The sequence below is a fragment of the Vicugna pacos genome, chromosome 11 (assembly GCF_048564905.1).
Source record: "Vicugna pacos chromosome 11, VicPac4, whole genome shotgun sequence".
Taxonomy (NCBI): domain Eukaryota; kingdom Metazoa; phylum Chordata; class Mammalia; order Artiodactyla; family Camelidae; genus Vicugna; species Vicugna pacos.
Genome location: NC_132997.1, coordinates 21,822,686 through 21,844,923, shown reverse-complemented (window position 1 = coordinate 21,844,923; position 22,238 = coordinate 21,822,686). Strand labels below are relative to the sequence as shown.

Here is a 22,238-nt window from a genome sequence, read left to right as displayed (position 1 = left end):
AAAAATGTTAAGATCACAAAAGATAATTAAATATTAGGGAAATCATTCCAAATTAAAGGTAACTAAAAACATATGACAAATAGATCAATATATGATCCTGAATTGGATCCTGGAATGGAAGCAGAAGGGTGAAAAGAGAAGCTCATTTTTGTTTGTTTTATTTGCTTTGTTTATTTGTTTTGTTTTTGCTATAAAGAACAAGGCTGGGAAATCAGAAAATCTGAATGGGCCTGGATTAGGTGGTGGTATTGTATGAATACTAATAATGTCTTGATGTTAATGGTTGTGCTGTAATAGGGGAGTGTGTTTGTCTCCTGGTACTGTCATAATTTACTGTCAAAAAATTACAAATTGAGTGCCTTAAAGAATAGAATTTTTTTTTTCAGAGGAAATACTTCATTTTATTTCCACTCACAATTCCCCAGAAAGGGTCAGTCCCTGCCCCTCCCTCACCTTGATGCGGCCCCTCCTCCAACACCTTCACAAAACCCTGACTTCCTCCCAGAGCTAAAATGAACACCCAGTCACCAATTAGGCTGTTCTCCACCCCGCCCACCTCCCCATCTGCCTGTATATCCACCTGCTCTGCGAACTTGGCCACCTTTTGGTTCCATCCCCCAAATGTAGTTCCCCAAGGTCACCTGGCTTGTTTGGCTTACATTCTTTGGGCACCATTCTTAAAACTTTTCTTGGCTTAGTCCCCAGATGGTTCCCCTGTCCTCGTATGCATCGTCATTCTGCAGAGCTTCCTGGCCTCATTTCCTGTTTGGGAGACTAAGTTTCCAAGCTCTCCCCTGCTCCCCAGGTTCCCTGTAGGGCTCTGTTCCTCAGCTGTTCATAAGGATGTACATGTTGACTGAGGCCAAACATGCCTTGATTCTGGGGAGAGAGGGGAGCCAATTCAGAATGGACAGGAGAGGAGACAAGGATCAAAGGGGAGAGAGAAAGGGGGGGTGGGAGGAGGGAGGGAGGGGTTTGACAGGAAGCTGGATGCAGGGGGATGACAGCGGGATGGATCCTCCCACCTCAGCCCCAGAAAGACAAGGGAGCCAGAACTGAAGACCAGCGCCCCCTACCGCACAAAGCCCCTGCCTGGCTAGCTGTTCCGGGTCTCCTAGCTTCAAGCCTTGTGCACTTAGATGAGCAGCCCCTTGATATACTGGATTTCCCACTCCGCCTACTCAGCCGTCTCCCTCAGCTCCCGGTTCCGCGCCTGCAGCCCCTGGCACCAGCCCTCCAGGGCCTCGCCCTCTGGGCGCTTCCTCGGCAGGCACCTCAGAGCCGCTGATGTGTTCTGGTCCCTCTCCTTTTGCTCGTGGTCCCTGTGGGTGGTGGCAGGATTGGGGTAGGGGGCTGGGCGAGAGGGTGGACGTGGACAAAGGGGTTGCTGGGATGGGGGCCGGGTTGCCAACCCAGAGTCCCCTGGCCCACCCTCCCTGCAACAGTAGATGGCTAGCAAGTCAAGGGTAGCCAGGGCAGGGGGCTGGGGGAGGTCAAAGATGAGAAGGGGGAGGGGCGGGGGAGGAAAGGTACTGGTGCTGGTGGCGGTGGCAGCAGCGGTTTCGGACTTGGGGATGATGGTGGGAGGAGGAAGCATCAAGGAAGAAGTCTTCCATCTGCTCAAGTTCCTTTATAGGAGGGAAGCTTAGCTTCCAGATCTGGGAAGATGTGGGGAGGGCACCTGAGGGCAAGGGGGCTCCAAAGGGAAAAGGGCTGTGAAGTAGGCCAGCTCGATCATCCAGTCAGAGAAGCCATCATCTACCAGGGAATCTCCCCCACCCGGAAGCCCGCCCTCCAGTGCTCCCCCAAGGACCTCATAGGGGCCCAGTGGGGCAGGGGCCGGGGGGTTCCCATAGTCTATGAGCCAGCCCAGCCCGCTAGCTGGGACCAGGGTCCTGTGCAGGTCCAGCCCCAGGGTCGCCAGGAGTAACATGGATGTGGTGCGGGTGCTGGGCATGGATGGCAATGAAGGAGGCTGCGCCAACAGCTAGGAGGAGATTCTGGAAGCTGCTCAGCTGGGCGAAAACAGGCACCAAGGCAAAAGTGGAGGACTCCATGGCTGCAGAAAGGAGAGGCAGCGGCGGCCTCAGGTGAAGAAAGAAGGCAGGATCCGCGAGCACAGGCACGCAAGCGTGGAGACTGGCCTGGGGCGCAGAGGGGCCGCAGCGGCAGAGCCATGGCCGGGGCTGTGCAGGCGGAGGCGGTGTCGTGGTAGCAGGAGGAGAGACCTTCATCTGAGGCTGGGGAACGAGGCAGCCCTGGGGACTGGGGACAGATATAAGCAACAGAAATTTAATTTCTCACTGTTCTAGAGGCCAGAAGTGCAAGATTAAGTTGCCAGCAAGGGTGATTTCTCGTTACACTTCTCTTCCTATTTTGCAGACATTCACCTTCTTATTGTGCCCCCAAGAAGGCCTTTCCTCAGTGAGCATGGAAGCTCCCTCTCTCTCTTCCTCCTCTTATAAGGTGTCAGTCCTTTTGGATTCGGGTCCCACTTTTATGACCTCCTTTAATCTTAATCGCCTTCTTAATGGCTGTGTTATCAAATGCAGTCACGCTGAGGGTTAGGGATTCAACATAAGGACTTGGGGGAAACACAGTTGAATCCATTACAAAGTCTCCTTGGTTTTAGGAAATAAATACACACTAAAATATTTATAAGTAAGGAAACAGCATGTTTGCTATATAATTTAGGGGAAAACTGGAGAGAATATTAAAAAGTGATAATATGTTCACAATTGGGGAACTGAGATGAACTCTATATACTTCTTTGTAACAATACTTTCAACTTTACTGAAAGGTTTCAGTTATTTCAACATAAAAAGGTAATAGAAAATGACACATGTATTTCTCTCCATCCACTGCTTCTACCAAAAGTGACTGAATGCATTCAGATGCTCAGTCTTTTAGCTTTGTTTTCATATACAAGCCATGAGCTTACAGAAGACAAGCCACAGTCTTACCAGCTTACCCAAGATTGCTGAGCAGAGTATAAAGCCAAGAGGATGGACTTAGCCATTGAATTCCTCCCAGAGTTACTTTTCTATCACAAATAAAACTTGGCTTTCTGAAGCTGCAGCAAACTAAAATGATATGATTTTCCATTGGGCTATTTCTCTGTTCTTGCACAAACTGCCCAGTCTTTTAATTCTGTCTTAGCTCGTGTATATTCTCTAACTTCATGGTAATTTGTCAAGATTATCTTGGCCATTCTTGGTACTTAGACTTCTAGACAAGTTTTAGAATCAGCTTATTAATTTCCATAAAAAATACCTGCTGTAATTTTTATTGCAACTGCATTGAATCTGTAGATCAATTTAAAAAGAACTGACATCTTTACAATATTGAGTTTTTTTAATATGTGATTATACTATGCTCTGCCACACTAATTGAGATAGTCTTTTATTTCAACAATGTGCTGTAGTGTTCTCTGTAGAGGTTTCATGTGTCTTTTACAGATTTATCCCTAGCTATTTGTTGTATTTTGATGAGACTATAACTAGTATTATTTGAAATTGTTTTGTTGCTACGTATAGAAATACAATTGGTTTCTGTATGTTATGTATCTGGCAACTTTGGTAAATTCACTCTTGGGTTTTCTTTATAAACAATAATATCATCTGTGGGGTTAAGAGGTTTATTTATCTCTAGTCTTATTACAGTGAGTAAGACCTTGATTTATTACAGTGAGGAAGACCATTATAAATTAAATAGACGTGGTACTTGTCTCAGTCCTAATCTCAGGAGGAAGACATCAGTATCTCATCATCAGATATGATGATTCCTTGAGTTTTTTTTTGTTATTGCTGTTACTATAGTTCAGATTAAGGAAATTCACTTTTGTCCATATTTTACTATGTGTTTCTTTAAAAAAATTTTTTTTATTGAGTCAGTTTACACTGTTGTGTTGATTTCCAGTGCAGAGCACAATTTTTCAGTTAAACATGAACATACATATATTCACTGTCACATTCTTTTTCACTGTGAGCTACCACAAGATCTTGTATATATTTCCCTGTGCTATACAGTATAATCTTGTTTATCTATTCTACATATGCCTGTCAGTATCTACAAATTTTGCACTACCAGTCTGTCCCTTCCTACCCCCATGCCCCCGGTAACCACAACAAGTTTGTATTCTATGTCTATGAATCTGTTTCTGTTTTGTATTTATGTTCATTTGTCTTTTTCTTTCTTTTTTCTTCTTTTTTTTTTTTTTTAGATTCCACATATAAGCGATCTCATATGGTATTTTTCTTTCTTTTTCTGGCTTACTTAACTTAGAATGACATTCTCTAGGAACATCCATGTTGCTGCAAATGGCATTATGTTGTTGTTTTTATGGCTGAATAATATTCCATTGTAGAAATATACCACATCTTCTTTATCCAGTCATCTGCTGATAGGTATTTAGTCTGTTTCCATGTCTCGGCTATTGTAAATAGTGCTGCTGTGAACTTTGGGGTACAGATGTCTTTTTGAAGTAGGGTTCCTTCTGGATATATGCCCAGGAGTGGGATTCCTGGGTCATATGGTAAGTCTATTCCTAGTCTTTTGAGGAATCTCCATACTGTTTTCCACAGTGGCTGCATTCCCACCAGCAGCGTAGGAAGTTAGGGTTAGGGCTTTTTTATTAATGAAAAGGTGCTAAACTTTATGAGATTCTTCCCCCACATTTGCTATAATTATGTAGTTTTCTTCTCTTCTTTCTTAATATGGTAAATTATATTGATTGACTTTGAATCTTAAATCCACCTTTTACTCCTTGGACAAAGCTAACTGTATTAATATTTAAAATATGCCTTATTTGATATGCCAATATTTTGTTTGAGGCTTTATGTTTCTATATTTATCAGGTGCATTATTCCATAGTTTTCCTTTTTCTGGTAATATTCTTGTCAAGTCTATTATTAAGACTACGATAAGACTTTTTTAAGGTTAGCATGTGATCAACTTTGGTAGATGTTCCATGTGCACTAGAGGATAAAACTACTCTATGACTTTTGGATGCAGTGTTCTATGTGTAAATGTTTAAATGTATGGTTTAAATATTCTATAGCATTACTGATATTTTTGTTCTGTCAGTTACTGAGAGAGTTCTTTAAATCTCCATTTATGATTTTAGATTTAATTTTAACTTTGAGAGCTGTTGCTCAGTATATTTTTAGGTAAATTTAGAATTTTATGTCTTCCTGTTAAATAAAATCAATAAATGGATTCACTGAAGTTGCAAGATACAAAATCAATATATGGAAATCTGCTGCATTACTATAGGCTAATGAAAAACTCAAATTGAGGGAAATTAAGAAAACAATCCCATTTACAATTTTATCAAAAAGGATAAAATACCTAGACTAAAATTATCCAAGGATGTAAAAGACCCTTTATATTTAAAACAATAAGACATTGATGAAAGAAACTAAAGAAGACACAAGTAAATGAAAATATATTTTGTGTCCATGGATTAGAAAACTACTATTATTAAAATGTCCATAGTACTGAAAGCAATCTACATATTCAATTCAAACTTGATCAAAATCCCAATGGCATTTTTCACAGAAATAGAACTAACAATTCTAAACTTTGTGTGGAGCTATGAAAGACCTCAAATAACCAAAGCAGTCTTGACAAAGAAGAACAAAGCTGGAGGATCATGAGACTTGATTTCAAAGATACTATAAAGCTCTACTAATCAAAACAGTATGGAAAAGCAACCTACGGGATGAGAGAAAATAATTGCAAATCATGTGTCTGATAAGGCATTAACATCCAAAATATATGAAGAACTCCTACAACCCAATAACAACAACATCAAAACCCCCCCAAAATTGAATTTAAAATGGGCAGAGGATCTGAACAGACATTTTGCCAAAGAATATGTACAAGTAAACAACATGTACATGAAAATATCCTCAACATCACTAACCATCAGGGAAATGCAAATCATAACCACAGTGAGATGCCACTCACACCCGTCAGAGTGGCTTTTATCAAAAAGACAGGAACTGGTATTGGCAACGATGTGGAAAAAAGGGAACACTATGCGCTGTTGGTGGGGATGTACATTGATAAAGCTACTATAAAAAACAGAATGGGGGTTCCTTAAAAAATTAAAAATAAAATCACCATATGGTCCAGGAATCCTACTTGTGGGTACATTTTCCAAAGAATTACAATCAGGATCTGGAAGAGGTATCTGCAGCCCATGCTCACAGCAGCAGGATTCAAAACAGCCCAGATGTAGAAACCTCCTAAATGCCCATCCACAGAGGAAGGAATAAAGAATGGGAGATATGTAGGTATGTGTAAATATACATGTAAATATGTGTATGTGTGCATATATATATATACACATAATGTGTATCTAATTGTGTATGTATGTGTATAAATATATGTGTAATATATAAAGTGTATGTATGTGTGCACGCATGTGTGTGTGCATATGTGTGTGTGTGTGTGTGTATATAATTAAGCCATGAAAAAGAATGAAATCTTGCCATTTGCAACAACATGAATGGACCTTAAGGAAATTATCCTAAGAAAAATTATTCAGATAGAGAAAAAAATCATATGATCTTACTTTAATGTATAATCTAAAATTTTGAAAAGAAGAAAAAACAAGCTTATAAATACAGAGTGGCGGTTGCCAGAAGCAGAGGGTTAGGGGTGTGAGTGAAATGGCTTAAGGGAGTCAAAAGGTACAAACTTTCAAAACCTCCTACACTGTTGATGGGAATGCAGTTTGGTGCAACCACTGTGGAAACCAGTATGGAGATTCCTCAAAAGACTTAAAATAGACTTACCATATGACCCAGCAAGGCAAGGCAATTTAAGAAAAGACAAGACAAAAGACAAAGCATCAACTGTAATGGCCAGTTCTTCAGAACTGAGAAGTTGGACTTGCTTCCTTTGTCTGAGATTTCCATGCAAAATAATAAATCATTTCTGCCTGGTTGGAACAACTTACTTCAAAGTAAGAGTTTTGTTACCAAGTTCTGCTTCTCCTAAAGGAAGTAGGAGGGCTGACAAATGAAATGGAGGTAGAAGCTGCCACTCGCACCTTCACCAAACACCCCCTCCCCATGGTAAGTGTAACAAAAGCAGCAAAGTTGAATATTAAATAGTAAAGAAGAGCAGGGGCAGAGGTGGTCAATACGCACAGCCTCACTCGGGGAAAGTGCCTGGTTCAACACCAGCCAAGATGCAGCAGCATGCTCTTCTTGGTCCAAATGTCTTACGTCCATCCTTGCCATACAGTGCAGCTGTCACTCACACTACAGCTCATGAATCTTGACCTAACAGCTCTGACAACTGGTCCTCGAATGCTGATCCTGCTGATGGAGAACCTTCCTGTCTTCTGGTTAAAATCCTACTCCACAGAGTTCCTGCTGAACTGCTGACAATAACATGATGACAGGATTCCCAAGGTCCAGCCTCCCACCTGACTCCCAGGGTAGTCTCCATTCCTGAAGCATCTCCAGCCACTGTCTATGTGCACTCATCCTGCAGGTCTCCGAAGATACAATTTTCCCCTAAACACTGAAGTCTCCTGGAGCACCTCCAAAGTAAACCCAGGACAAGGCAGCACATCTGGGCCTAGGAAAGCATCTCCAACATATCCTCCAGAATAATGGCTCCTCCTGGGCTGAAAGCTCACTGAGGAAGTACACTTGGGACCTCTGGCCCCACTGACAGGATTTCCAACTTTGTAATTTTTTGAGCCTTTACTACACTTAACTTCATGTTAATATATAAAGTAAAGCAAAGCAAAACACAGCATCCTTCATTAATTCAAATGTTGTGTTTTGCTTTGTGGGTGTGATAACATGAACCCTCACGTCTCTGACACTTGTTGACAGACCAGACTGTGAAACCAACGTTTAGTAGCACACACTGTGGGAAATGCCGGTCTGACGGCAAGATGGTGGTCAAGAGGTCGAAGACCTAGGTCTGGCTCTATGTCTGTGTGTGTGACTTAGGGCAAATTTTATATGCTGTGTATCTCAGCTTTCTCATCTGTAAAGTGGGGAAAATAACGCTTGTCCTAACTGCCTCATAGAGGAATTGTAATGGATACAACTGCTTCAAAAAGCATAGAGTACACGTGTGAGATTCTATGATGGTGCCCAGGGTAGAAGGGCACGCTACCTGAGAGCTGCAGGCTGCCCAAGCTTCCTAGCGAAGACCACAGCTGTCCCTGGTACCTTGGGAAGCCCAGGTGCTCTGTGACCCGTGACCATGCCCTCTTCTTCTCTGAAGGACGAAGGAGATGCAGGCTCTCCAAGCCAGGCCGGGTTACTCAGGATGAAGCAGGGCCTGCACAGGCCCCTCTCCCGACATCTCACAGCAACAGCCCACATCAGTATCTTCAAAAATACACACGGCAGAGTTACCAGGGGAGAAGGGCCCACTCAAATTTCATTCTCAGATCTCTTCCACCTCCTAAATGCTTCTGTGAGAGGAAGACAGGCAAGCAATGGACAGGAGGGAGAGAAGGGGAGGAGAAGATAGGAGGAGAGTGTGGTAGGTTGATTTGCTCAGAAAACAGCAGAATGAAAAAAATGACTATGATTCCTGAGACACTGGTCAGGAAAACACTCCAGCCCTGGCCGTGACAGCACACACTGTGTCAACTGTGCTGGAAACAGAGACTGGAGGACAGGAACCTGTACTCAGGCTCTCCACATCAGCACATTGTGCAGCAGAACTAGTGCAGAACCAGACTGGGCAAAAATAGCATCGAGGACTGGACAGTTTATTTATATACAACATTTGACAATGAATCTCAATTATGACGCCCCCAAAAACTCTGGTTCATTCTATTTGTAGCTAAAATAAATAGTGACCTTTATTACCAGTTATGTGAGATCTATATGGTCAGTTATTTCTTTTACAAAACAGTCTCAATGAACATAATGATGTCTCTTGATGGTGAAGGCACTGGGGGTTTTTATTTTCTAGCTGCATGTTGTCTTGTTTGCTGTTGTTAAAAGAAAGAGCGTGTACAACTTTTAAAATCAGAATGAAGCTGCTTCCTTGGCGGGGGGAGACCTATACTTACTCCTTTTTCATGCATTCATTCAAAACATTGATTTCCTCCCAAGTGTGTGTATGACACACACACACACAGACACACATATAAATACTTACATAATCAAATAAGATGAAGTTACAAACTATATCCTTAGATTTTTGTTTTTCCAGGAGACAATAGCTCTTTTTCTTAAGCAGGAAGTGGAAAAAAACAATCATTTGATGGTAGTTTGACACAAAAGCAGTAGAACATAGTGGCTGAGGAACATGAGCCTGTTGTCAGACAAACCTGGATTCTAACCCACTGCTGGCACCTAGTGAACATGTGACCTTGGCTGCATCACAAACTCTCCATGCTTTAATCACCTCCTCTGCAAAATGCGGATAATCATCATCACTTCAAAGGGGCTTTATAAGAATTAAAATGAGATAAACACACAAAGCACTTGTAAATACAAAATGTCAAGCCCACATCTAGCCTCTGACTCCAGGCAAGTCAAATGCCATGTGACCTCATTTTCCCACCCAGCGCCAATTTGAAGAGAACCCAGTTGTGGTATGTTTTTTAGACAAAACACATCCAGGGCACTGGGTCTTAATGTTTATCCAACCATTATTAGCAGTAGCAACAAGAGATGCTGTCACTTGAAGGTGAAAGTCATCCAGGGCACAATCAAGCAAAATAAGTTCAGCCAGAAGCTCAAGGACCAGAGCAGGACTCAGCCATCACCTACACACAGACACACACACACACAGACATACACACACACACAAAGGGTGCTCTAGTTAGGCAAGACAGGGGCCTTGCTGGGTTATGTCCCGGGCACCAACATTTTAAAGTCCATCAGGCGAGGGTGTTGGGAAAAATAAGAAAAAGATACAAAATACAATCAAATGCTTGGGCACTTCCCTGGAGAAAGCAGAAAGGGAGCTGGGCTTTTCCAGGGTGTAGTAAGTGGGTGGAGTGGACGGAGCACCATTGAAAACCTTAGCCGGGTTTTGTGACCCCCCTCCTTTACCTTGGGTAAACCCAGGAGACATAATGCTTCAAGGCAAAAAAGTGAACAAAAATAGAGTGTAACAGCCTTCACGCTTGTTGCTGAAACACACTCCTTCACCTTTGAAAGACAATCATGAGAACTTGCGGAGGGCTGTCCTCGTGTAATAGGACAAATTGTGTTTAAATTGGGAAGCCAGCTGCTCCTTGATCAGTCATCCTTTTATCATCAACAGAACTTTAATTAGCCTCCCTCTGCTTCCTATTTTATGCCACAAATCTTAACTTTCACTTGTCTGGAACCAAACTGCAATAACTACACCCATAGTAAATAAAAACAATGAACTTTTCATACAACATGCAACTAATTCTCATTAAGTTGACAAAGGGCTATTCAAAATAGTGCCTAATTCACATCAACTATTTTCCCATAAATGACAATGTTCTATACTAAAATTTCAACAGAAACTGTCTCACCCACATCTTCTTGCATGTTTTCCAGTAAGAAGGTTTTCAAGCTGTCTGACTTCCATTTCCTGATTTTACTCATAAGTATGGGGCCATGTCAGGTCACATGGTAACAATGGACAAATTTCAAAAACACAATGCTGACTTAAAAAAAAAGTTGCTGAACGATACCCATTGACACCATTTATATAAATGTAAAGGGGATGTGACTATATAGGATTTATGGACCCACACAGTAAACCAATCAGGGGGCAGGCTTCTCTAAGAAAAGGAGCCCCCAACACCCCACCTCTGGATCAGTGACTCTGGGGAGGCAGGAGGGTTTCAAGAAAGATGGGGGATATTTGTTAAAACCACGTGGAGGCACGTGGTTACTCATTATATTTGCCTCTGTGCTTTTCTAGATGTTGGGGATATTTCATCAAGTTGTTAAGAGAAAAACAAATGGAGGGTGACAGCAGCCAACAGGTGAGGAGAGTAGGTGCCCTATGTTTTCTGACCCCACCCAGGCACACGCCCACCTGAGAGCTGGGGTAGCAGGGCACATGCCACCCCCAAACTCATCCTTTGAGAAAGGCTTAGTAACCGTACATGTGCCTCAAGGGCAGGGGCCCTGCTCCCTCATCTTGAATCTCCCCATGCTAAGGACCTGAAATGTGAATATTATTTGAGTCGATCAATATCTGTCAGAAGAGGATTTCTTGTGCTGCTATTTTCTAGCCCAATAACCAAGCACGTTGAGTCAAGTTCCCTTTCCTGAAGGAATCTGAAAAGATGAGTGGGTTACCACTCCAGACTAATGACCAGCCTGTTGAAAACTAAAGCCCTAAAGCCCCTGGTGCAGAGGTTGGGATCAAACAGGTAAGGAGTGGGGCCCAGACTCCCTGTATTAGGTCATAACAGTGAAAGTCACCAGGCTTGGGAACACCGGGACTAGCTCCATGCCCCACATTTCTTTCAGTTCTCAGATTCTAAGAAAATCACTCACCTGTGTTATTCCATACAGATTCTGGTTCAATATGAGGGCAAAGTCCCAGAATATTCTTAACAAGTACCTCGTCTGACAGGCAAGTTTGAGAAACGCTGTGTTAGGGTGCTTTGGGGTCATTAACATCAAATAATAAAAGGCAACTTATTAGTATGATTTTATTTAATAAGTAGTTAAGAAAGGATGTTTATAAAGTTATGGATAAGAGCCAGTTTGTTCTAAGATCAAACTTTAAATCATCATTGTTTTTCAGAAAGAAAAACAGAAGCATCGTTAGTGAATAAGGACGTGTCAACCTCACCTTTCAATTTCCTGGAACTTTCCACCCATGCTTTCCTATTTAATATGTAGTATTTCCTTTGGACACACACGCAGCCAACTTCACAATGCAGGCTTTACAAGGTCACTGCCCCAGATACCAAAAAGCCAGCCAGGGACTCAGGTGGGGGGAGCCCTGCTGCAGCCTGACTGCACCCACTTCCATGGCTCCTGCTTTGGCAGAGAAAGGGTAATCATACCTTGTCAAACACTGATGTCACCTCAAATTCCTTTTCATTTCTGACAAGCCTTCTGATGCAGGATGGAGATGGACTTCACACTTGCTTGAGGAAATTAACAGTGGAATGTACTTTCATGGGATCAAAGGCTCTGCACACAGCAGAGCTGAGAGGAGGTCAAGTGAGCCTGACTCAGGTTAATGCAGAACAAAAGGAGCGTGAAATCCCATCTGGCAAAACAGACCCCAGCAGGCAGCAGTTTCCAAGGGCTGAAGGCAAAATCTGTACGACAGAGGTGCCTAGGTAAGTGCGAAACTATCCTGGCTGGTCCGTCACATCAAGGTTCACACCACATAAAACATCTTTTGGAGGTGTTTAGTGCACACCTTTAACAAGTTCCATGTTTGAGATGAGGCCAATCCAAAAAGGGGCTCCTTTCAGGGTGTGCCCAAGTGATCTGTGAACCCTCCTCCCCATCCCACGGCCAAAGGCCAGTCTTCCACATATGCTGCATCCGCTTCTCCCCTAAATTCAAGGCTGTTGTGATGTGAAGGTCTTTAAAGAATAAAAGTGGGAAAGCTCTCAGGCTAAAAACTCAATTATAATCCATAAAGTTGTGAAATCAATCAATGAGGCCAGCTTTTTTTTTTAATTAATGAAATAGGAAACTTGTCTATTTTGTAAAACTGTCACACCTTGTGTGTGCACATGTGCATGGAGTCATACTGGAAAATGGGTTTCTTACTAACTATCAGGCTGAGGGGAAAATGAGAAAGCCACGAAAACAGAAAGAAATGTAGTACTTCCCTGAGGACAGGCGTCCCTCTCTAGGAAAGTCCTAGTGATGAATCCTGAGACAACGGAGCACAGCTCCACCCCCAGGGTCTCTGGAATCTCCCAAACCCTCAGGGAGCCCCCACTCTGCAGGCAATAGAGGGGCCTTCTTCCCTGCTCCTCGCAAGGCGGAATGACTCACCGTCCAGACAGGGAAGACTACGGGCTGGGAAAGCGTGGTGTAGTAGTGTGTTTTTTAACCAAATAACTTCTGGGTGAGTTAGTTTCTTATCAGGAGACCAAACATGGTATGCCAAGCCTTCACAGAGTGTGATTTTAAAGAAATATTTCTCAAGTCTCCATCTTTCCTTTGTGTGGGTGCAGAGTCAGCACAAGGAAACCGTGGCTCAGGCAAGTGAGAAAAAATGAATTTAGATTATGTTTACAAGCCAAGGAAAGGAGAAAAGAAGACACGCTGAACAAATCCTCTACTGGAAACATTGCTAAAGAGTTTTTAAACTGAAGATTATGCCACCACTTAAGATATTTTTCTCTACTATTTTGCCCAGCAGATGACAAAACTGCATCTAGGACTGAAATAGCAGATTGCCTCAAGAGCAAATGACAGTATTTGTACCAGGAGTGTTGGCAGCCAGCGGCACAGCTGGGTTTCTGCACAGCAAACTTCAAACTGGGGCTCCAAGAGTAACCTCACCTACTGCACCAATGCTAAAGTGCTGAATCCAAAGTCAGAAGGGCTCATTATTCCATATTTTTTCCACCACCTCCTTCCCAAATGCACGTGTACCTGCCTGACCTCCTCTGCCTGGGGAAGGCTGAGAATGAAGAAGAAAAAGAGAGTGAGAGCAGGCCAGAGTGACAAGGTCCCCAGGCATCAACAGGAGTCAATGGTCCATTATCCACAGGATGCAGGAACACAAAAAAGATGGAAAACTCCAGATGAGCCAAACAGTTACTTATATGAATGGTTTTAATCTTCCCCTGCAAATACAAATTAAAAAATATTTATTCAAGTTTCATCTCCTCTTCAAGGCTGGGTACCTTCATAAAATAACATCATTTTTATTAAAAGAGACTCAAGAGTGGAGGGAGGAACTTGTAATAACCTTAATAATTAGTAGGATGGTCCCAAAGGCAGTCCTTCTGCACCTATAGCACAACTCACTAGACAAAAACCAAATCTCCTTTAAGGGCTTGAGGAAAACAGCCACCTTTAAACAAAGATGCCGGCACTTCCTTGTCTGTGCTCACTGACTGCCAATGACGATGCGCTGGTCTTCCCCGTGCCTCTGCAATTTCTACCAAAAAGTCTGGAAAGGCAAATTAAACAGAAGTCTTTGCTTAAGGAGACTTTAATTATGAAACCCATCCAATTAAAGTGCTGTAGCTGGCATTCACGGCATCCCTTCCCTGTCTTTGAAAATCACAGCCAGGGCTTTGGCAGTGGAAATGGGTCTCTCTCTTTTTTTAAAAAAATTTTTTATTGAATAATAACAGCTTTACAATGTTGCATCAAATTCCAGTGTAGAGCACAATTTTTCAGTTATACATGAACATACATATATTCATTACCACATTTTTCTTTTGCTGTGAGCTACCACAAGATCTTACATATATTTCCCTGTGTTGTACAGTGTAACCTTGTTTATCTATGTTGCATACACCTGTCAGTATCTACAGATTTTGAACTCCCAGTCTCTGCCTCTGGTACGTAGGCTGACCTCCAAGCAAACCATAGGCTCTTCCATACCAAAGAGAACAAATGGACAAACTTTTTCAGGTTAGGACAGTGCTTTTCAAACTACATAATGCAGAGTACAGAATACTGTATTATGTTGCATATGCCCACATCTCCCAAGGCGCAGAAGGTCCAGAATCTCACAAACTAAATTCAATTGGCAAAAGGCCAGGGGTTCAGGTAAACAGAAGCCTACATTTACATAAATGTTAATTTAATCCTAGGGAAACCAAGAGTGGAGGATTAAGGGAGAGCTAAAACTCCCACCCTTCCTCTCCAAACCATCAGTGTGCTCCTAAGACAGGCTCTGCTTATGACTCCCTGAACTATACTTCTCAGGAAGGTCAGGTGCACCTGGAGAAAGGGCCTCTACCTACATTGCCACGCCTTGACTCAGCTGAATCTGGGTAAGCCAAGTGACGTCAGGAGTAAAACAAAGCTCTCTGCCTTCCTTTTCATTTTGCACTGAGTTAGCTAAAATCCCAGTGAAAAATGAACGTGTTAAACCCTCCACAATCCTCACTAGCAGAAGCAAACAATGGTCACAGAATCCCAAAGTTCAGGGGAAGAAAAAAACAAACTTTTTAGCTTTTGAATACATTTTCATCCTTATATTAGACTGAATGTACAAGATTTGGGGGGAAATTTACTCCAAGCCAGAAAGTCACCCCAAGAAGACCCCACTAAAAAAGAGCTGGGAGGCAGTATGATTATTCCCATTAGACATCAAATCTCCTCAACCCCCACTGGTAGAAGGCACCAGCCTAACAAGAGCAGCCCTCAGCCAAACCCTCTCTGGAGAACTCAGAACGCGCAAAGGAGCCTTCCTCGGTAAGACAAAGGGCAGGCCCCTCATAGTCAATGAGACAGTGGTTTGGAAATCCTGCTGATGCAAACAGCCCATCAGTCAGTCAGGGGAGAACATCAAGAAATGACTGCAAGAGTACCTGACACTGAAAGGAGCCTCAGACACTCCCATCCATTCTCATAAACAGTTCCAGACAAGTCTCATTAACTCTACACAAGAGACTGGCATGAAATTTACATTTTCTCCCCAGTCAAGGCCTTTCTCACCAACAATGACGTGGAATAAAAAAAAAATTACCTAAGCACAGTTAGTATTATTTTTAGAAACAACTCTTCATTTCCATTTTAATTTATTTAAAATTCAAAACTTGCTAATAATAGAAAGTATTTCAGTATCATTAAAACTGGAAGTTGCTGCAAAATAAAATATGGTATTTCAGCGCAAACTCAAGGATCTTGTAAAATATTTGGTGTTTGTTACTCTCTCAGCATTCAAATTGTAAAAAGGAAACATGTTCCAGGCTGGTTAATTAACCAGTAACGTAAGTCACATAACGAACGCTGCTGCATCCTAAATAAATCAGAGTAGATTAACAGAATCCTTTGAGTTTATTCTGTCTCAGAACACATTGCAAACCCACCAAGGTGACTCTAACTGGAAGTTACAAAAGAAGAAATGTGCTTCCGTGTGTCAGCAACAGAGGTTTGCAGGGGAGCCACTGTTCCCAGGTGAGGGGCCCGGCTGTTCTGGGCTGGCTGGAGTTGCTGCCAGATGCCTGGGGCTGGTCACCAGAGCATGACTGGACCAGACCAGAAGCAGAAGATGTTCGAGGGGTGCTTGGAAACAAGATGAGGATGCAAATATGAGCAATTTGGAAAGTGACAGGTCTTACTCTTTTGCCATAATCTGCAAGCGAGAAGTAAATTTTAGCAAAAGTCTGCAGTCCTGTCCCATGGCAGCCTCTCTCCCCCTACTGCTTATGGCCCTTACCCAACTCCTCCTAGTGTCAGCGGTGTTCTTTAACAACCCCTCCAGCAAGTCTGAAAATGTAACAGATTTGAAAACCATCATTTCTGTCCCAGAATGACTACTCGAGCACAGTGACAGAGAAGAAGCCTCCTCGGATAAACAAAAAACCTGTTTTCACAAAACAAGGGATTGGATTAGACTAGTACCATCTAACAACACCTTAAGCTAAAAGATGCAAACAAAACACTATGAGAGGTATTTACACCAAGGCCTAAATGCCACAAACAGAGAAATCCTCTCCTTGCTGACTCCTGGGTCCCATCTTACAAAATGACACCTGGCAGTTACTGTCTCTAAAAGAGCTTTCCTTCCAAAATGAACATTATCCAAATGCCCACCCCTTCCAGAGCAAAAGTAAAGCATTATGTCTAAAAAATAAAAAAAAATCTACATACCTTAATTTTAAAATAATGCTGTTGGAAAAATGGTGCCGACAGACTTGCTCCACACAGGATTTGCCACCAATCTTCCGTTTGTGAGAAATGCGGTATATGCAAAGCACAGGAAAGCAAGGTACTCCTCAGTGGGAACCTAGCAAGGGCTAAAATACAGAAACTCAAACCCAGAGGTAGTAAAATCTAAAGATTAACCAAAAGCAGCACAAACCCAGAACATTCAAAAGCCAAAGTTAAGTTTTCCACCTCCTCAGTAGAGGTTAATCCCAGCAGTCTCAAAGTCTAGATTTGTTACATTGGCTTAGATTTGCTGGTAATGAAGTGACGAGGATGAGGAGAGATGTTGAAATGCCAATCCAGTTTAAACACCACGCTGAGAACTGTACTAAGGCCTTCTGTGCAGCTATTTTTTTTTTTTAAAGAAAATCAAAGTGCTTTGGGGACTGGAATAGATTTAATTTAACTAAACGTTTTGCCTGGCATGTGACAATTTTTCATTTAACATTCCTCTTTATAAGTAGCCCAGTAAAATCCTCTTTTACTTAATGTGCACTCCCTTCTTCCTTTTATTCCCTCTGGTTTTCATGGTGTTAGGTATTGCTAAAAACAGAATGCATAGATTCTAGAAGACCTCTGGAGGGCTGAAGCATGATTGATGAAAGGAGGAACAACAGAGGCCAAAAGGACTAGCAGTCTCAAGCAGAGAGCAGGACTAGTCAGGGAGTTCATCAGAAGCCCATCACTTTCGCTCCACAAATCCACTAAGAAGCACAGAGACCCTCTGCCAACAAGTAAGGAGAAGGGTTGCTGGTTGTATGTTCTTTCCTGAGGACAGCACATAATTTAAAACTATGGAAAGGTTATTTGAAATGTTTGGTAGCGATAGCTCAGTAAATAAAGCTTTGCAAGCAGATTAAATGAAATAAAACATTAGCCTGAATTCTCAGAAACTGGAATCTCCACCCACCACATTCGCATGTGTTTCACCCTTCCCAGAAGGGGGAATCACAGTGTGCTGTCCCCATCTCATGTAATTTTCACCCTGCTCCCATCTTCTCCTCCAACAGCCTTCAGATGACCAAACTGTGGACAAACTAATGTGAGAACCTGTGTACCTGCCATCCATTAAAAAAAAATTATATATATATATCTATTTCAATCAAAACTCAGGACACAGAGCTGCTTCCTGCCCACTGCACAATTTGTTTTGTGAACTAGACCTACATGTCTTCCAGGGAGTTATCTTAATTTTTCTAAAGAAGCAGATCAATTTGTATTTCAAAGATCCATAACAAAGAACATTCTCTTTTAGAATGGCATTCAAAGCAGGGAAGAAGCAAGACTTAACCAGAAGCCTGCCCTGCTTACTACATTCCTCAGGAACATTTTCTGAATAGCTCCAATTCTACAACTAGAACTGTAGCATCAGGTGACCCCTGCCTTGGATGTAAGCTCCTAAATGACTAAAACTCTGTTACTCTTGTTTATCTTTCTGCAGTGCTTAGCACAGTCAAGAAACCAGACTTCTAATAACTGAAAAGCCTCTACATTATTCCCTCCTTCTTCTCAATTTCAATAGTCCTAATTCCTATTTTCCAATTCCTTATATTACTTTACTGCTTAACAGGGATGGCAGACCCCTACTGTCTTGCCATGAAATATTAAATAAATATATAGGAGGCAATTCTGGGTCTCACATTATTAAACATAATAAAAGGCACATGGCTTATGATATTTCCAATCTAATAAGCAATCATGTCACAGCCTACAAAGCAGTTATGTTTATAACACTTAACACTGATAAAATATCAACTACACCTGAAGAAGAGAAGGAAGTATTTTGAATGAGATCATTTCAAATCCAAGACTCAAGGTGGAGAGGTACTGAACCTTGGGCCACACACATAACAGTGATTAGAAAACAGTTTACTTCCAGGGTCTCAAGCACCAGTGTACAAACATTCCAAGATGTTACTGCTTTCTGCCTAGGTAATAGTAAAAGGCTTTTCAAGATGAGTCAACATCCTGCAAAGAAAAGCTATTACCACTGTACAGTGTGCTTTAAAAATATTTTAGTTCAAATCTGAACCCTAGCAATAAATAATACAAACTACTTGGACATTCCAACCTATGGGATGGTTCTAACTTAAACCACAGGTAAAGAAAACTGAAAATTTAACTTTTTGTTGTTTCCTACTTTTCCAAACAGCAATTTATTATATAAAGAATCCTTTAGCATTCCAATAAAACTTACCTCAGTATAACAAAAATCCAGGATTTTGGATCCTTCTCTGACATCCTTATTTGCTCAATTAGATGCTTCGTAGGCTTTCAAGTGAAACCCAACAGTTGGTTCCGAGATCACTTATGTGTAGCTAGATCATTTACATGTGAGTGGCCCTGTCACCTTTAGAGCACTGCCTATAATGAGGTCCCCTCAGACAAGGGCTCACTGGACAACAAGCCACAATTGGATAATACTAAAATGATCCAAGATTTCCTAATTTCTCTGAATTTGGAGAGGATTTAGGGAAACCTCCTCCCTAAAAATGGGAGGATAAAGAAAGGTAATATTTCTAAAAGTGGTATCTTCTGTTTGAAGGGCCCCCAAAGAGCTGCACCATTATCAAATGAGCAGCAATATACATCCAAATACAGTCACAAGTTCACCTCCAAGTCCTTCGACGTGGAATCCGACTCCTCCTTGAACAGTTAATGACAGTTCACAAAAACCCCATGAGGGTCACCTCTATGCTCTTCTGGAGTTTCAGGAGGTCCATGAGGGCAGAAGGAGCTGAGCAGAAGGTAAGGCATAGGGTGGAGGAGGAAGAGAAGAAAGGGGGGTTGGTGTTAGAAGCAGGGGCAGAAGTGGCCCTGGGTCATGAAGAGCTGACTGGAGAGGATGGAAATGGGCTGGGAGCATCTCTGGAGTGTTGGAATCCAGTGCCTTCATTTTGAGGGTGAGGAAACTGAGGCTGTGGTCACAAAGCCAGTAAGTGACAGGAATCAGGCCCAGGTTGCCTAAGCCCCACCGCTGAGAAGGCAAGATGCAAGGACAATAAATGAAGAGGTTCGAACTGCACGGTGTGGAGCACCTTTCTCCGTGTTCACCTCACACTCCCCTCCAAGGAAGAACACTCAGTGAGGCAGCAGAAAAGGGGTGCATGCTGGGGGAGGAGGAGGATATGATTAGTTAATGGGCTTCTATCTTCAATGATAGCTCCATCAGATATATTTGTATTGGGCTCTGATTTTTATACTATTAAGAGTCCAAGATCAATGCTTCTCCCCAGATAAAGGAACACGCTACTAGCTTTGCATTACAAGTGGAGGAAAGTGGAGTGATTATGAAGTTGAGTAAGTAATAAGATGCTGCTAGAAATGGTAAAAGACCTCTTTGATGCTACACAGCTGTGCTTGAGACTTCTGCTCTTTAGGGACTGGCTCTAAAAATATAAGATTGTATCCTTGAAACAGGCTTTGCAGAGAAGGAAAAAACCTCCATTCATTAAGCTTAACCATTAACTTGGAGGGGGCTAAGTACCATAAAACCCAGTGCTTCTCATGTTAAACACGCACAGGAATCACCAGGGATCTTATCAAAATGCAGGTTCTGGCTCCATACGCCTGGGATCAGGCCTGAGATTACAGCAAGTTCCCCAGCGATGCTGATGCCACCAGCCCAGCCCATGGATCATACTCTAACCACAAGACCATTAAAAAAAAAAGGTACAAAAGCCACATTTCAAGGTATGTTTATCTCACAACTTAGACTGCTGGCTACAAAAGAGTGACATGTGTGTCTTCTTCCTTCTGGTGAGTGACAGGCTCTGCAGAAATGGCAACATAACTTCTTTTCTGGGAGGGGGAGGGGTTCGAGTCTGCAGGTAAGCATAACAGCACGCGGTACACGGCACTGTGATTATTTAATGCAACAGGAGTTGCTCGGGGTTTGGGAATGGGAGGGGAAATCACCTGTGCATCACACAACAAAGGGACAGTAAAGGCAGGAGTAGGGAACCTGATGTAAGTCCTCTTGGGTGGCCAAATGGATGACGTGTTCATTTTCATGAAAGCTAATCTTTCCCATTTGCACTCAAAATGGGCCCTGTTTTACTTTCCAGGAGTCCTGAGGCCTTTGTTCTGATAGCCCACAGGAAGGCCTGGAAAAGACCATGAGCAGGACTGCTCCAAGCCAGGCACACAATTATGTCTGCAATACCTGGCACCATTTCTTTCCATGGTCTCACATGCCTTAGTGGAAATGTAAGCTTTCTGAGGACTATCTTGTAGTCTTTCTGGGCTAGTCCAAATTTGAGGAATAAAATTTTTAAAAATAGACTTAGGAAGCAATGTGGCTTTGAAAATCTTGACTCAAATACCTGACAGTCACTAGTTACATGACCTTGGATAAACTGCTTAAGATTTCTGCTTCCTTAACTATAAAAGAGGATAATGGCCACCTAGTGAGGGTCCAGTAAGCTCAGGTACTTTGAGTACCTGGCAGCTCAGTGGCTGGCCCAGTGAGGTTCAACAGCAGGAGTATCACCCGTACCATCAGTGCCACCTTCTCCAACTAAGCCAACCAACGCCAGTCCTCACTATACTGAACAGACAGGCTACCGGCTAGGCCCTGTGCTCAGCAAGCCTACATTGCAAGCCAACAACACATAAAAGTCACACCCACTTTTTAAGCATCGTTGATGAGTCTCAACTTCTACGTACTCATCATCTAAGCACTGTGGTGTTCTGGAGAGAAAGACCATAATATACACAACCAGCCTCTTCACTATCCCCAGTGCCATCTCTTCACTAATCCTGTCTTCCCACCACATCTCCTCATCCTCATTCTGACAGCACAGCACCCCAAAGAGGAGGAAGAGAGCCTCTCCTCTCACCCCATCTCCCCACTACATGCCCCTCCTGGGCCAACAGCAACTCATCTTCCCCAGCATAGTGTGAGAAGGAATGGCCTGCCCCCTCCCTGCCAGCTTAGTACTGACCACATGGAAAGGCTACTTACCAAAAGCAAAACCCTGGAAGACCATTATTTACAAGTAAGTGCATATGATTAATGCTTTAAAGTCCACAGTCTTTCCATATATATTATCCCAATCAATCCCAACAATAACCCTGTGAAGCTTCTAGGGTGCTATTCCTATTACTGTCATTACAGATAAAGGCTCATGGAGTCTGATGTAAGAGACAAGTTCATGGCCACTTTCTCTCAGTATCTAAGAGAGATCTCCCCAAGAAGTCGGTGGTGAGAACATTCCAGAACAATCCATGTAATTCAATTACACACATCTTTTTGATGGAGACCACTGGAGCCCATTTTATCAGCCTCAGCTGTTCTGCTCCAAGTTATCAGGATCTGTAAACCACACCCTACCGTCGAGAGCCCTTCATCATACCCAGAACAAGGTCTCCTGTGTTGGGATGTAAATAGCAACGCTGAATCAAGGTTGAAGTCAAAACCCTACATTTTCC

General features: G+C 42.6%; 1 pseudogene; it reads right to left on the bottom strand.

Moving 5' to 3' along the window:
• Nucleotides 1-1,096: 1,096 nt before the first annotated feature.
• LOC140699179 (cyclic AMP-dependent transcription factor ATF-5 pseudogene) overlaps nt 1,097-22,238 on the bottom strand; it is a 33,753-nt pseudogene continuing 12,611 nt past the window's right edge.